Here is a 6,000-nt window from a genome sequence, read left to right as displayed (position 1 = left end):
AGCCTACTTACAGTTTAAAAGCCCTCAGGCTCCCATAGCCTACAGGGAAGAAAAAAAAAACAAAAGAGTCTTTTAACAGACTCTGTGCTCCAACTGAGGGATTGTAATAATATTGAAACAACTGTCAATTTCCACAACTGTGAATTCTTTAAGTACCTTACTTAGACACAAGTCAGTCCAGGCAAGAGTGATCAGGAATTTGAAAAGTACTGAGAAAGGGACCTTATAATATACTGTATAGAATGGTTAAACCAACAAGAAGAAATATTGGAGAAATGAACCAGGACAGAAATACAGTTAAAAGCCCCCCCCCAAAGGTTGAACCACAAAATACTGAGGTAAACATCCAAAGGCTTGCTAAGGAAATAGTCACAGAAGTGAGTAAAGAGCTTAAAAGACTTGTCATCAGAAATGCAGAAACAATAAATGAGACTCTGGAAAAAAAAAAACACTAATTATCTCAAGGTAATTGGAGAGCTAAAATAGCTGAGCTAAGAACATAACTAGCTGAAGAAGCTAAAACAGTATGATAACAGGGAACAAAAGAGATGAACTCCAGAAAACAGTAGAGGGAAGAGAGAATAGAATAAATGAAGCTGGAGATAGAATTAGCAAGATGGAGGATGAATTAGAGTCAACTAAGTAGTAAGAGATCTCAAAAAGAGACTAAGAGATACTGAAAACAACAACAGACCTATAGGATGACTTCAAAAGAAATAATATATGCATTATTGGCTTACCAGAGGAAGACAAAGAGGGAGGGGAAGAAAGCATTCATTAGGACATAATAGCTGAAAACTTTTCTAGTCTAGACAACATCAAAGACATAAAGGTTCAAGAAGCCTAGAGGGTCCCAAACAGAATTTACCCAGACTTAACGACAACAAGACACATCATATTTAGAATGGAAAGGAATAAGGATAAAGAAAGGATCCTGAAGGCTGCAAGAGAAAAACAAAGAGTCACCTACAGAGGAAAACCCATAAGATTTGCAGCAGACTTCTCCACACAAACACTACAGGCCAGAAGGTAATGGCAAGATATCTATCGAGTGCTCAGTGAGAAAGGCTTTCAAACAAGTATCCTGATAGACTGTCATTCAGACTAGATGGAGACATAAAAACCTTCTCAGACAAGCAACAGTTGAAAGAATCAACTATCAACAAGCCTGACCTGAAAGAAGTTCAGAAAGTTCTCATATAAACTCCCAGACCACCATAAATAGGCCATATATCAGAACACTCTAAAAATATACAAGAATGGCATTAAAATATCTTCAGTCTTTGATATCAATAACTGTCCGTGGCTGGAATTCACCTATCAAAAGGCACAGAGTAGGAAAATGGATCAGAAAACACCACCCAACAATATGCTGTCTACAGGAAACCCACCTAACACAACAAGACAAACACAGGCTTAAAGTGAAAGGATGGAAAACTATCATACAAGCCAATGGCCCACAAAAAAGGGCAGGAACAGATATTCTCCTATCTGACATGACAGACTTTAAAATAAATAAAATTTAAAAAGATGGGGATGGAGACTACTTAGTGCTCAGAGGATCAGTCAATCAATAGGACTTAACAATTATTAACATCTATGCACCCAATGAGAAACCATCTAAATACATCAAACATTGACTAAAAGAGCTACAGCAATATATTAACAGCAACACAGTAACAGTAGGGGACTTTAACACACCACTCTCTCAACTTGACAGATCATCCAGGTAGAAAATCAATAAGGACATGAGGGAGCTAAATGCAAAGATAGATAAACTAGAACTATTGGACATTTCAGAGTCATTCACCTAAGAAACTGAAGTACACATTATACTCAAGTCCACATGGTTCATTCTCAAGGATAGACCATATGTTAGGCCATAAAAACAGCATCAGCAACTTGAAGAGTATTGAAATCATCCCAAGCATTTTCTCAGACCACAGTGGAATGAAACTAACACTTAACAATCTACAAAGGATTACTAATACTGCCAGAATGTAGAAGCTCAACAGTACAGTACTTAATAACTAACTACTGGGTCAAAAAAATAAAAATGTTTCAAGAGTTCAATGAAAATCAAGATACAAGCTCTCAAAATACTTGGGACACAGCTAAGGCAGTACTGAGAGGGAAGTTCATAGCCATAAAAATACACATTAGGAAAGAAGAAAAAGCCCAAATAAACAGCCTGATTGCACCTCTTAATAACCTAGAAGAATAAGAACAAAGGAACCCTAAAGCAACCAGAAGGACAGAAATCACTAAAGTTAGGGCAGAAATCAATAACATTGAAAATAAGAAAGCCAGGAGTTGGGCGGTAGCGCAGCGGGTTAAGTGCAGGTGGCACAAAGCACAAGGACCGGCCTAACGATCCCAGTTTGAGCCCCCAGCTCCCCACCTGCAGGGGAGTCGCTTCACAGGTCGTGAAGCAGGTCTGCAGGTGTCTGTCTTTCTCTCCCCCTCTCTGTCTCCCCTCCTCTCTCCATTTATCTCTGTCCTATCCAACAATGACAACAACAATAACAACAACAATAAAATAGCAAAAAAAAAAAAAGGTAAAAAAAAGAAAATAAGAAAGCCATACGAAAGATCAAGGAAAGGAAATGTTGGTTCTTCGAAAGAGTGAACAAAACTGACAAACCTTTAGCCAGACTCACAAAACAAAAAAGGGAGAAGACCCAAATAAACCAGATCATAAATGAAAGAGGAGATATCACAACAGATACCACAGAAATTCAGCATATCATGTAAGGCTTCTATAAACAACTATGCCACCAAGCTAGAGAACCTGGAAGAAATGAACGATTTCCTAGATACCTACCAACTTCCAAAATTAAGTAAAGAGGAACTAGATAATATGAACAGGCCCATCACAGCCAATGAAATTGAAACAGTTATCAAAGAACTTCCCAAGAATAAAAGTCCTGGACCAGATGGTTTTACAAATGAATTCTACAAAACCTTCAAAGAAGAACTAATACCTCATCTTTTAAAAGTCTTCCAGAAGATTGAAGACACTGGAATATTCCCTTCCAGCTTCTATGAAGCCTATATCACTCTGATACCAAAAGCAGAGAAGGACACAACCAAAAAAGAAAACTACAGATCAATATCTCTGATGAACACAGATGCTAAAATATTGAGCAAAATTCTAGCCAACCGGATACAGAAGTATATTAAAAAGATTGTTCATCATGACCAAGTGGAGTTTATCCCAGGGATGCAAGTCTGGTTTAATATACGTAAATCAATCAACGTGATCCACCACATCAATAAAAGTAAGACTAAAAACCATATGGTCATATCAATAGATGCAGAGAAAGCCTTTGACAAAATACAACATCCCTTTATGATCAAAACATTGCAAAATATGGGAATAGAGGGAAAATTCCTGAAGATAGCGGAGTCTATATATAGCAAACCTACAGACAATATCATACTCAATGGTGAAAAACTGGAAGCATTTCCCCTAAGATCAGGTATTAGAAGGTACTATTCAACATAGTGTTGGAAGTTCTTGCCATAGCAATCAGGCAGGAACAAGGAATTAAAGGGATTGAAAGAGAAGAAGTAAAACTCTTTCTATTTGCAGATGACATGATAGTATACATAGAAAAACCTAAGGAATCCAGCAAGAAGCTTTTGAAAAATCATCAGGCAATACAGTAAGGTGTCAGGCTACAAAATTAACATTCAAAAGTCTGTGGCATTCCTCTATGCAAACACTAAGTTAGAAGAAGTTGAAACCCAGAAATCAACTCCTTTTACTATAGCAACAACAAAAAAAACAATAAAATATCTAGGATTAAACCTAACCAAAGAAGTGAAAGACTTGTATACTGAAAATTATGCATCACTACTCAAGGAAATAGAAAAAGACACAAAGAAGTAGAAAGATACTCCATGCTCATGGGTTAGAAGAATTAATATCGTTAAAATGAATATACTACCCAGAGCCATATACAAATTTAATGCTATCAAGATCCCAGCCTCATTTTAAGGAGAATAGAAAAAATGCTACAAATGTTTATCTGGAACCAGAAAAGACCTAGAATTGCCAAAGCAATCTTAAGAAGAAAGAACAGAACTGGAGGTATCACACTCCCAGATCTCAAACTGTATTATAGGGCCATTGTAATTAAAACTGCTTGGTAATGGAACATGAATAGACACACTGACCAGTAGAATAGAATTGAGAGCCCAGAAGTAAGCCCTCACACCTATGGACATCTAATCTTTGACAAAGATGCCCAGACTATTAAATGGGGGAAAGATGAGTCTCTTCAACAAATAGTGTTTGAAAAAATGGGTAAAACATACAGAAGAATGAAACTGAACCACTATATTTCACCAAACACAAAAGTAAATTCCAAGTAGATCAAGGACTTGGATGTTAGACCAGAAACTATCAGATACTTAAAGGAAAATATTGGCAGAACTCTTTTCCGCATACATTTTAAAGACATCTTCAATGAAACGAATCCAATTAAAAGAAGACTAAGGCAAATATAAACCTATGGGACTACATAAAATTAAAAAGCTTCTGCACAGCAAAAGAAACCAGTGCCCAAACCAAGAGACCCCTCACAGAATGGGAGAAGATCTTTACATGCCATACATCAGACAAGAGGCTAATAGCCAAAATATGCAAAGAGCTTGCCAAACTCTACCAGAAGAAAACAAATAACTCCATCCAAAAATGAGGAGAGGACATGGAAAGAATATTCCCCACAGAAGAGATCCAAAAGGCCAAGAAACATATGAAGAAATGCTCCAAGTCTTTGATTGTCAGAGAAATGCAAATAAAGACAACAATGAGATACCACTTCACTCCTGTGAGAATATCATACATCAGAAAAGGTAGCAGCAACAGATGTTGGAGAGGTTATTGGGACAAAGGAACCCTCCTACACTGCTGGTGGGAATGTAAATTGGTCCAACCTCTGTGGAGAGCAGTCTGGAGAACTCTCAGAAGGCTAGCAATGGACCTACCCTATGATCCTGCAATTCCTCTCCTGGGGATATATCCTATGGAACCCAACACTCATCCAAAGAGAGCTGTGTATACCTATGTTCATAGCAGCTAAAACCTGGAGCAACCCAGGTGTCCAACACCAGATGAGTGGCTAGCAAGTTGTGGTATGTTTACACAATAGAATACTACTCAGCTATTAAAAATTACTTCACCATTTTCTGCCCATCTTGGATGAAGCTTGAAGAAATCATGTGAAGTGAAATAAGTCAAAAACAGAAGGATGAATATGGGCTGATCTCACTCTCAGGCAGAAGTTGAAAAACAAGATCAGAAAACACATGTAGAATCTGAACTGGAGTTGGTGTATTGCACCAAAGTAAAAGACTGGGGTGGGTGAGGCGGGGGAGTATACAAGTGCTAGAAAAGGATGACAGAGGACTGACCTGGTGGGGGTTGTATTTTTATGTGGAATACTGAGAAATGTTATGCATGTGGAAACTTTTGTATTTACTGTCCAATGTAAAACATTAATCCCCCAATAAAGAAATTAAAAAAAAAAGTAATGCTGGGGCTGGTGGCATACCTGACTGAGGGCACATGTTACAATGCACAAGAACCCCAGTTCAAGTCCCCCAGTCCACGCCTGCTGTGGTGAAGCATTCTCTACCCCTATCACCTCATTCCCTCTCGATTTCTGTCTGTCTCTATCCAACAAATAAAGATAATTTAATAATAATAATCCACTTCCAGCAGTAGATTCATAGTGCCCCAAATTGAGCCCCAACAATAACCGTGGTGGCTATATATATATGATAAAATCATAACAATATGCTGCAACAAAATAAATTATACATTCTTTCTTCAAATACTATATACAGTGTTTTCAGACTATGGTTGATAGTGTGAACTAAGAGACAGACAGTAAAACCTTGGACCAGCACCTCTTCCTGGGCAGGGGGGGAGGGTTCACAGGTGTGACAGGAAGGTGAAGCAGGCTTTCCTGTGAGTTCCCAGGGCAGGAA

The sequence above is a fragment of the Erinaceus europaeus genome, chromosome 1, assembly GCF_950295315.1.
Source record: "Erinaceus europaeus chromosome 1, mEriEur2.1, whole genome shotgun sequence".
NCBI classification, from domain to species: Eukaryota; Metazoa; Chordata; class Mammalia; order Eulipotyphla; family Erinaceidae; genus Erinaceus; species Erinaceus europaeus.
The sequence above is the reverse complement of the archived record's forward strand: the minus strand, read 5'-3'. Positions refer to the sequence as shown.